Here is a 12,105-nt window from a genome sequence, read left to right as displayed (position 1 = left end):
AAAAAAAAAAAAGATGTAGTGGATTCTAAACAAATTCACTTCAATTCAAGCATTAGAAATTGTGCATCTATCACGTGCCTTCTATGGTGATATGTTTATGGGAATGTGGAGAAAGATATCAGATAACAATCCTTTGGTCCTTATCCTTGAGAAACTTAGTTTTATGATATTAGAAGAAGTGGGAAAGAGGCTAATAGTTACTGGAAGACAGGGAAAGATCTACAGACAGGTAAGCAGCACTTGGGTGAAAAGTACTTTTTCTGGTCCACTTTTAGGTGTATGTGGGAATGGTCTAAGTGTGAGGGGTGGATGGGGCTCTGGTAAAGAGCTGGGAGAGGAGCTGGCAATGAAAGACAAAATTGTTCCAAGTGAAAGGAGAAATCATCACAGCAAAAACCCCACATGGAAAGAGCATGGCGGCTGTAGGCCCAGGTGTTTGCTTTGGTTCATTTTGGTTTTTGAGTTGGGAATTTGAAAGACTTTTTATTTTTTCTCTACTTTATACACTATCTAGTTAAAGTAAACTTCAACCTGGCTTGTACATAATAAGTCGAGGGAAAAGGAAAACCCCAAGTCTTCATTTCGGATTATTGGAAATAACACAGGGTAACATGTACACAAAAGGATGACTGTTGGCTGTCAGGGCGATGATGGTTGTGTGACTGCTAACTGCTGGGGGAAAGAGGCTTCATGCAATTGTTATTTTTAATAAACCCTGAGTAAAAGTGCACAGGATATGAAATGACTGTTCACTGTACACTAATAACTTTTGAAACATGAATCAAAGTGCCATTTCCTGAAATATGAAAAGACCCATGTGATAGTGACACAACAAAAGAAGGCTTTTAAACAATCAACATCCAGACACTGGGGCAGGGTGGGTAAGGAATCCTGTAATATCTTAGCCCAAGCTCTCTGAAGGTTTATTGAGTACACATGTGTGAGCACAGCATTCCCTTTCTATGCAAGTTATTCCTGCCAAAAACTTGCCCTTTTTAAAACCTGAACAATGAATGCTCTCTGCCAAACCTCATCACAGTGAAGTCTAAGACAACAATCCCCACAGCTCTGCAAATGTGAATCAAGCCAAAAAAAGGCAAATGGTATTTGCTCATTTGTGTATCCAGTATAAATGCTTTGAACTTTACAGGTGATAAAAGTCTTAACTTTAAAAGTTAATACAGGAACTCCTTAGCAGGGCATAGTGGCACATGCCTGTAATCCCAGTGACTGAGGATGCTGAGACAGGAGGATCATGAGTTCAAAGCCAGCCTCAGCAATTTAGTGAGGTCCTATGCAACTTAACCCTGTTTCAAGATAAAACACAAAGAAAGGGCTGGGATGTAGCTCAGTGGTAAAGTGCCCCTAGGTTAAATCCCCAAACAAAACAAAACAAAAAGAGAACTTCTTGATTTATATTAAATTCCCACTTTAAAAGTTTAATTATCTTACTTATACTTCTTTATCACTTGGAAACTTTTGCATACAGAATAGTCTGGTTAATTTTATTATATGCTAACCTGCTTGGAAAGCCATAAATAAAGCACTGATTGGATTATGATAGGAAAATATATAAAATAATGATGGCAAGACAGAATATAATGTGGACAAAAGAGTGAATTTTAAATTGTAAAATATGCCAATGATAATATTAATAAATATATAATTGTATTAATATCTAAAGAATTTGTCTTCTGATATGTAAACTCACACCTCAAAACTTATAAGATTTGAAATGAATATTTTCAAGAATATTTTGAAAAAATCATACTCTGGTTATACTTAAGTATTCACAAGACATTAATTACTTGAAAACATATAATAGGAGATAAAAAAGACAGCATATGAACTGCACATGTGAACTGCAAGTATCTCTATTATGCAAATTGAATATGTATTTAAAAAAACTTTAGTCTGAATATTGCAATGCTTTATTCCTCTTTTTCATTGAATTAAAATTTTATAGGCATTTTTAAAGACATTTTCAAAAATGAAAACCTGAATCTAAGATTCCAATGAAGGCCCAGAACATATTAGTCATTTTGATCTCAGTCTTTTTCAGACACTCATTATTTCAGAAAATTCAGTGGGCTATGACCAAAAAGGAGGCCCGTTAGTCACACATTCTGGGCCAGGTTCTCTGACTTTTCCCAAATAAGTTCTTAAAATGTGTTTTTATGTGTTTTTATGTCATGACTCACACAAACTAAAAGCAGAAGAAAAAAAAAAGAAGTGTGCCTAAACCTTCAATAAGTAAGTACCACAGCAAAACACAAATTCAGCAAAAACTCCAGTTCACTGTAAAACACAGTCAGGTCTTTATTAAATAAATATAAATATGAGATAATGACAAAGAGTGAGACAATGGCATGTGTAAAAGCTTAGACAGAAAAGGTAAAACACCAAGACTTTTGGTCCAACTGTAAGGGGAGTTACTTGAAAAACAGTAAAACTCAATTTTACTGAGCGGGGAGAAATGCAGAAATTAAGAAAAGAGAACAAAAGAAGTAATATGTGAAGAGATACATTCATATATGTGCACACACATATATATATAAATAAATATATACATACACACATGCACACACATTCATGCATATACACACATGCATATACACATACATACATACATGCATGCACATATACACATATATATCTATTTATACAAACATATATATATACTCAAATGTATTTTCTCTGTATATACATTTAATAGCCAACATAGTCAGTCATGGTATAGGTATTATAGGTATTATACTACATTTGATGAAAAATAAACTTGAAGTATTTAACATAGTTGTCCTTGAGATTCAAAGAGTAGGGAAAAGAGCAAATAGTCATATAATCACTTTGATAAGAATTTTGGAAGGATGATCATTTTCTAAGATCAAATACATCTGGCAATGTATGATGCTAGAACTTGGAACAAAAACAAATGGTATTAAAGTGATGCCCAGAACTATGGACACAAAATAAATATTAATTAAGACATTAAGCTTACTGACCAAAGAATGTTTCATCTCCAGTACAGTTTCTCACTATATGCTTTAAATGTAATTTTTAATACTTTATTTTGTAGAACAATTTAAGATTTTTAGAAACACTGAGTGGGGAGAATTTACCCACACTCAGTTTTCCCTATTTACATTTTGCACTAGTATGGACATTTGCTACAGTTAGTAAACTAATAATGATGTAAGTCCAGAGTTGATTCAGGTTTCCTTAGTTTTGGTATAGTGTTTATTCTCTGTTCCAGGATCCCACCCGGGGTATCACATTACATTAAACTCTTTAGGCTCCTCTTGACTGTGACAATATCTCAGACTTTCCTTGGTTTTGATGACTGACAGATTTGAGGATTACCAGTCAGATATGTTGTAGAATGTCCCACTAATATAATTTGCATCATGGTTTTTATGGATAGTTTTGGATTATAGGTATGGGGAAAAAGATCACCAGAGGTAAAGTGCTGTTTTCATCCACTCACCTCAAAGCTACATGCCATCAACATGATTTATGAATGTTGATATTGAACTTGATCGCCTGACTGAGACAGGGAGATGTTCATCAGCTTCCTTAGTGTAAAGTGCTCTTCTTTCTTCTGCCCTTCTTTTCATACTGTACTCTTGGGAAGGAAGTTATCACACTCAGTCCCCATCCAAAGGAAGGAATCATGTTGCTTTTCACTGGGGCAGAATACATACTAAATCACTTGAAATTGTTTTGCATGGGAAACCTGTCTCTTCTCTCTACTTATTAGTTTATTTTATTCACTTATTTATACTAGTATAGTCCCATGAATGTTTTATTAAATGGTGTTGTAATCAATACTACTTTATATTATATTGCTCAAATTATTCTACTTTGACCATTGGGAGCCCTTTTAAATGACTCCTGTGTCATTTGACATACTCTTATTATTCCGTGTGTGTGGGGGGGGGACCTCTATATTATGACATTTCAAAATGCTCCAGGCTCTTCCTGTAAATTTCTTGCCCCAGTCCTAGGATCAACCATTTCTCCTAAGATGCTTGATTGCTTCTAGTGGAGAATGGCATTATAAAGCAAGATCTGGGTGACAGTTGTCAATACAAAACCTATCTTAATATAAATTTATACCTGAGAATACATGCATCTATGTATGTAGTAGACTTGTGGATAAATGTTTACTAACCCTTCTCCAATTTATGCTTGTTAGTATTTTCTATTTTTTCAGTAATGGTCATGAAGTATTTCTGTAATGAAAATCATCACTATGAAATATTTCAAAAATATACAGAATATATCCAATTCAACAAAAAATGTCAGTTAGTATGAACTTCTACCAACCCAGTATTTAGTATTACCAATAAATAGAATTCTGAGCTCCAAATATCCATCTTGAAATACAGTTGGACATTTTCCAAATGAAAATGTCTTCAAATAATAATGTTCATTTTCTAATAGATTATTTTTTGTATTAGAAGACATGTCTTTCTTCCATAAAGCAATCACTTTAGATGAGGCTCAAGTATTTATTTGGAAACAACAAAAACAAATATCGAAAGTGCAGACTGCCTGAATTTAATGTGTATAGACTGGTCTTTATGATCACGGAAGAGAAGCAAAAGCTTAACACTTATTTTACACACGCCATCAAAGAAATAATAATAATATCACTATATTTCTTTTAAGAAGTTGATAATTCAGATTTTTGTTCCTATTATATTGCCTTTCTCTAAAAAGCAATAGTTCCATTTAATGAAGCTTAATTCTGTCTGATTAGAAAAACATAGCAAAAATCTCATTTTTCATGTGACTTGCTAGTGAAAACTCACTAACTGAATACACTATAGGTTTTAAAAATATAAGATGACAAAGTTGTTGTGCATAATATCATTATAGAACAAACAAGGAAGAAACAGGAAGTTATGCCTAATTTCTAAAAAAGACACCATATCTTTAAAGGATGACATCGTCACTGTGAAGAGGTAGATAGATTTAGATTTGCACAGATACAGTTTCTTCTGAAGGTCACGTAACTTGGTTTGCTTATACATTTCTATTTGAGGTTAACATTTGTAATTTATTGCCTTCAATTGTAGCTTAGCTCATTACCAAAGAGTGAGCAAATGAACAAATTCACTAGTGAGTGATTAGGAAGCCGGTTGAAAATATCCTGCTTCATGACTGTAAAGATTATTAAATATTATTAATAACATGGAAATAAATGATCAAATGCTGACAATGATAGATTAAAAATCATCAAAACATTAAAATCCAAGCATGAGCAACATATTTCATTACCTATAACACCTTTTTAAAATCACTGAAGTACTTATCTGTGCATAATAATTTACATTATATGGTCCAATAATTAAAGTCTATATCATTATCAAATTTCAAGAGAACTTCAAAAGTGCTGCAGTTGTATATCAGGGTTTTTTATTTACAATTTCTCAAAAGAGAAATTAATTAATTTCTCTTTTCCTTTAGCCTTTTATAAAAACTATTTAAGTATTTAATATTAAGATGAACTAGCATGTCCATTGATGGTGTAGATACCCATTAACTAATTTACTCTTTCCAAGAGTATGAAAAATTAATAACTTTTTATAGCAAGTGATATTTTCACTGAGTATTCTTATATATGTTATCTTGCATAATTATTATACCACTTCTATAGGTCATGCATTAGCATAAAACCTTCAGTTTCTCATCATTTTTCAAATGAAAAGATAGAATTCAGATAAAAGAAAACTTTCTCCTTGTTAAAGTTCCAGGAAATAAAAACATGAACCAAAAATCTTTAGTATGTTATTTTATAGGCAACAAAAACTGATTCAAAATCACTATTTAAATACTGAACTAGACTTCAATAGTATCTAGTATATATTTAGCATTACTCTAACTTGAAGGTATAAAAAGAGAAAACAAATTTCTTCCCTCACGGTTTTTATGATCTAATAAGGGATTATAAACAACAACAAAAAAGTGAGAAAGGAAAAATAATTGAAAACTGTCTGTTAGCTTGAAAGGAATGACAAATAAAAAAATAACAAGGGATTTTAGCTCAGGTTTCCTGGAGAAAGATTTTTTAAGCCATATTTTGAGATTGGGAGGTATATGATTAATATTGCCCATAGTCCATTATTATTGCTGTTGCTACTCATTATATAAATGTGAATATTTCTTTTTACTCTCTCAAAGATTATGTTATACAGTACAGAAATACTTATTATCTTATCTGGTGTTAGAAGTGCTTATGGAAAGAATAATAAGAACTTTTTCAAAATAGTGCTATGGTTAATCTTGTTTATTAAAGAGATTATTTGTTAATTAACGAGGATATTTCCCAAGGAACATACATTATCAAAGTATGAAACCTCTCAGACAGAAGAGCAAAATTCAGACTCATCATTTATTTTACCCCAAAACAATGAAGCTGTAGCAAACAATCTGAAGACATACTTCTAGTTATCAAGCTATCACCAGGAATGCTTTCCTCTTCAGATTGAGAAGTTGATATTTTCACATGTATAATAACAATGATAAAACCCATAACTCTATTCATGCAGTAAACCAGGCCATAGAGATATCTGATAATTCCAGGAGGTTATCTTCTGAGACACCTGCTTGTCTGTGAAAATTCTTTTGATAGCAAGTGCCCATGCAAAGGAAATAGTGCACAATATGAACTGTGTGCCATGAAACTTCCTACCTTAACTCCAACCTCAAATGATATTCTTTCTAGTTTGGAAAAAGAAATGACATGAGAGTAATTTAGCTCAGCGACTCAAGTTTAAACCTCTAGTTCAATCTGTTTGCCTGTCAAAAAATAGAAGATGTGCCTTCCTCTGCCTTTGTAATTGTTTGTATTCCTGACTTTGCTGACACAAAAATAATTCACATTCCCACACTTACCAGTCCTCCCCACACATAAAAAAAGAGACTAAAAAGTCAGGGTTTGTGTGTGAGGCTCCTGCAAAACATAAAGCCAATTCATTAGGTAAGACTTACCTGTGAAAGATGTTAGAAAAATCACAGCAATTATTTCTCTACCTTTTACCCTTAGTTTCTGCTCATGTTGATTATGGTTTTCTGATGATTTCAAAACATTTTGCATTGCCAGACATTTTTCCTTGACTTTCCCCCTCAGCAAGTCAGCAGGGAGGTAACTGGAGTCTAATCTTTACTATTCTTCCTAATGAACAGCAGGTTCTTACAAAGGTGAACCAGTGATGCCAAAATATGAAGTAAGTTTTAAGACACACAGGTCATGGGAACATAAGTAGACTGAGGAGAAATGAAGTGCAGGCGATTTTCTCAAACTATCATGGAGTTGCCCATGGATAAGTTATATTTCTGTCTTTTATTTTTTGTCCTTTACATTGTTAAAACCATCAATAATTCCTACAAAATACTGTAAGACATGTATATAAATATAGGTTAAATAGAGACATATTCTTGTTCTACAAACTCTATATGCTCTGTGCCTATATCCAACCACAATCTTTTGTGTTCTTCACATATAATTGATTATATATACAGATATAGCATCAGAACTGACCTTAGACCCTGGTTTTAATTGGGGTCATGGAAAGTTTCCTGATATCCTTGAATGAAGACCCACATCCAGGTGAAGGACTTTTTGTCTCAGGTCTATCCTTTGTAATTTATTTTTGGTCACAACAATCAACATCCTTGCATCACATTATTTTTATCTCTGAATGGGGATGATAGCTATTTCCCCATGAATATAATTTTTAAGAATTATGATTCTTTGTTAAGAACAAAAAAGTCAAAATGGGCCAATACCCATTGCTCTTTGTTTCTCTTCTTTTTTCATCAGGAAGAAGAGAATAATAACATTTGCATAATACTGTTAACAGTATTAATCATGCTGATGTACAAAGCACATGGGACACAATAGGTACTTGTTAAATTTCCCTTCCTTTCTCCACCAATTTTCCATTTCATAAGTGGGCAAATTCCATTGGAAATGTTGGCAGTCCAAATCAGTATCATGTAATTGTCTCTCAGTTACCTCCTGATCCTATTCTTATCTCATCACACATCATCTTCCTGTATTTCCTGGCCTTTCCCTTCCAAAGGCCAAGGTCTCATTCCCATCTCCCTGACATGGGCCATCACTTTGTAGTTTGTCAGTGATGGCTCCCTGAGCCAGTTTCAGTTGCTGGTGCAAGTCTTAGAGACTCCAAGACTGGAGGGGGTTAAGGCATCTGCTGGTTGTGAGTGATCATTCCCAACCCTGAGTCTTCCTGCTCATCCTCTTCGCAATCTGGCCTCAAAGAAGGAGCAGGAAAAGGGAAGGCATCGCTAGAGTGATGACATGTGCCTCTCTCCGTCCCCCACCCATCACATTTTTCTTTCCACGTGCAGTATCCGGAAGACTCTGACCGCCCTTGCCCTGGCGGTTGCCATAGTTACACAACAGCAGCAGCACCAGACTCAGGAGGGGTCGCAAACTATCTCTTCTACCTCCGCCTAATCCCTTTCTTCCAGGTTAGGGAATTCTCCTCCCTCCTCCATCTCTCAAACACTTGCGCACACATTCGGGAGAACCTATTTCCCGCAAAATTTGAGACTTTATGTCCCCCGCCTTTTCTTTTGCTGAAGCAAACAGCACTGGAAAGATGGGTGGGGAGGGCAGTGTTTGTGTGGGGAAAGGAGAGTTCACGTAGGGTACCGCTTTTTATTACAGCTTCACTCGAAACTAAGTGACGAAAAGTTGGTCCATTTAACTCCCATTCACACAACAGGGAATCCCTGAGGTCAGCGGCCTCAGCTGCTGGGCGCGCGTCTCGCATCCAATCCTGGAATTCCAGACCGCCCAGCTAAAGCGCGACGTCTCCTCCTCCTGTCAAGTCCCCTCCTAGCGCTAGGACGCAAGCAAAGTAACTCAGTCCACGAGGTTGAACACAAGTCGTGAGAGGAGTAGTGAGTGCTGAAAACTAACCGTGTGATGCCAGCGCAGTCAAAGCGTCAACTTTGGGTGCGCCGTGAGGGATCCGGGAGGGAAAGAGGGGTGGGGGCGGGGTACTCCGGGTTAAATGCACAGCGGGAGTCAAATCCCGGCCTTCGCAGAACAAGGCACACCAAGGGCTACAAAGGAATCCCTCGCCCCAGCAAGAGAGCGTTTTGTCATAACCGCACTTCACAGCCAGCCAGCTTTGTGGCTAGTGTCTGACTCCAACTTTCCCTTCTGGAGCTACTAGGACGCACACTTCCATCAGACCCGGCGTCGCGATTCACTTGCAAGGAAAAAGGCGTTGCCCGTCCCTCCCCCAAAGTGCCACAACAAAAACAACCACCATGCACTCCTCTACCCTTCCCCCAGTACAAAGGGAAAAGAAGTGAGCTGGGGCTCAGATGCCCTTTGGTCGAGTCCTCCCGGACAGTCCCCGCCAACTTGTCTTCAAATGAACCTGTAGCTGTCGAAAGAAACCGGACACTTTCCTAAGCGTTCTCCACTGCCTTGGCTGGGAAGGGGGCCGGGAAGGACTAGGCACCTAGGGAGACAGCACAGTTCCTGGGCGCGCTCCCAGCGGAAAACTTTGTGCAGTGCTGGTAGGCGGAGGCTCTGAATGAGTCGTCTCAGACAGCCGCTGCGGCGAGGTGGCACTTGCGCCGCTGTTGCCGCGCTGTCGCCGGCTCCCGGCTTACCCGCAGCCAGTCGGCTTACCGGCTGGCTGCTCACGGATTCCTAGTCAGTTACCCCGAGCGCCCATTCCCTGTCCGCTCCCCAGTGCCTTCTCAATTTCAGGACCGTTCTTTACCTCCCAGTCGCTTCACATCCTTACTTTGGACGCACAGTCACCCCCAAATCCGGTCTCCCCTGCTTAACACCGCGGTCTATAGCGCACCCTCCTACTAGAGTAGCAGGTGACTCAAATCCAGACTTACCTGCTGTGAACTCTGCTCGCCTTCTCTCTTTTTCTGAAGCCTTTTCAGGAGAGGGGAAAGGGTCGCAGAATGAGGGCGAGCGACGCCGCGACCTGAGACACGAACACGAGTTCCTCTGCGCCTTAGCCCAGGCTGAGCCGCTGAGCCGCCGGCGGCCCTGGCAGAGCGCGGAGGCAGCGGCCGCAGAGGCCAGGCGGGGAGGCAGGGGGCGCTGCTGCCCCTGAGCGCCTTGCCCGGACAGGCAGAGAGTGAGGCACCAGCTGGAGTTTTGGCGACGCGAGGGTGGCGAGGAAAGGCACGCTCCAAGCAGGAGGGCGGCTTTTAAGTTTGTGGTGTGACCGCAGCAGCTGTCCTGGGAGAGACTCAGTCTTTCTAAAAAAGGGATGCTCAAAACGCTGGGGATTACCTCTCCCCTTCCGATCTCCACCCCCAACCCCTTGGCCCCCCTTCCCTCAACGCACGCAAATGCTCCCAAGAGTGCACAAGTCCATCCCTGTCTGCGCTCAGGCTTTTAGCCCGGTGGATTCCGGATGCACTGAGGGATGATGTTTTGGGAGTCGGCACCCTGTTGGTAAAGCAACCTCTGACGTCTGGGCCTGCGCCTGAGTGGTTTAATGACCTGTGTATTCCCTTTTCCCTACCATGACATTTCTTTAAACCTCTTGCAGAAGAATCAGAACGTTTGGCCACAAATATCAACCTAAAAATTCTAAGTCTCATTTGGAGTAGCTGGATTCCACTATTTAAAACCCTGATCCATAGTTAGGGGTATTAAAAATTCAGACATGGGTTGAGGGCCAAAAATCGACCTTCCCTTAATGGGCTGGTATCTCTGAAGGAAGAAACAGAGAGAAAAAAGAGATAAATGTACTCCTTTCTCCCCACTACCCCTTCCTTACACCAGGCATACAGGGTGTGCTGTGTATTCTTGCTTCTGAAGATCTTGTTTTCTGGAGTTTCCTTTGTAATTTTTTTCACACCTTGATCACGATATGAAACTTGCAAGTATTTAGGGACAGAGCAGGCTTACTTTTTGTGAAACCTGGAACTTACATAGTTTGGAGGTGGGATCCTTTTGAAGTAAAATAGTGCAGAAAATAGTTCAATGTTACAGATTTACAAAACATGACAGACCAAATTGATCTGGACCTTCTCAGGAATATGGAAATGGCCTGTGCAACTGAGTCCTGAAAATTATTCCTTATTAGTTGCATGATAAATATTTCTGTGATTGGAAAGCCAGTTCTATAGTCACACAGCTTGTCCTGAGTCATGACATGAAGCTGTTTGTAGATCCATAGAAAAGAAGCAGCCATGGGGTCCTGCATGTGTCAGCTTGATTTAAAACCTCAAGGTGTAAGGTCCCAGAACAGCCTTAGTAAATGACAAGGGTATGTTGGTTCGAGGGTGGTGAGCAGGCAAGGGCAATAACGGAAGAACTGGGAGGGGTGGAGGAGACTCAATTCAACCTCCCATCTGCCCCAGAGAGCTGAGGGCCATAGAAGCCAGTGAATCATTTTAAGTTACAGATAGCTGGTGGCAGAGCCAGCCTAAGTTTCCTAACCAAGCTTCTTTCCTGTATCTCTTGCTGCCCCATCCCTATAACCTTGGTTTTGACTGCCAATCAACCAACCCCATAATTTTCTTCTGCATACAGGAAGCTTAAGTCCTTACAGACTATTTCAAGCTATATCAACTTTGTGTTGAAAGTTTTCTACTCAATTTTATACTACTCCTTTTGTAATTAATCATACCCTTGGGATATTTCTTGCATTTTCCTATATTTTTTATTGTTTTATTTATGTCATTGACACTCCAAATTACAAGTATATTGTGAGGGTGCAATGCCTCTGTCTTCCTTCCACAGCATTACTTTGCACATAGTAGGTTCCTGTAAATAGTTTTAATTTTTAAAAATTATTTATTAATTTTCTAATTTTTTTCAGTGCATTGGCTAGAATACTTTGTTTAACTAGAATTGTTGTTAACTCTGGATTTCCCCTTTTCTCCTCCTGTCTAAATCATAGCTTAATATACTCAAACCAAAGGACACTTCCCCTTTGCTACCATTTCAGCTCTTTCTAGAGAGCCCCTACAGCATTAATCATTTCCGCCTGTTTTCCTAAAGCACTTTGATTTTAGTACTATTATAAGCCTTTTTCACGTTATATCATAATTAGTTATGCATGTGTCTGCATC

The 12,105-nt window shown here is 38.6% G+C and overlaps 1 protein-coding gene across 1 annotated transcript in view; it reads right to left on the bottom strand.

Annotated features, from left to right (window-relative positions):
• SEMA3D (semaphorin 3D) overlaps positions 1-10,287 on the bottom strand; it is a 194,159-nt gene extending 183,872 nt beyond the window's left edge. The window contains exon 1 of the mRNA XM_079151830.1: positions 9,907-10,287. The gene's annotated coding sequence lies outside the window, so the exon portion shown is untranslated. The remainder of the gene's footprint in view (positions 1-9,906) is intronic.
• Positions 10,288-12,105: the final 1,818 nt, after the last annotated feature.

This window comes from Sciurus vulgaris, assembly GCF_902686455.1.
Source record: "Sciurus vulgaris genome assembly, chromosome: 8".
NCBI lineage: Eukaryota > Metazoa > Chordata > Mammalia > Rodentia > Sciuridae > Sciurus > Sciurus vulgaris.
Note: the sequence above shows the minus strand (reverse complement) of the source record. Positions and strands in the feature narration are given on the sequence as shown.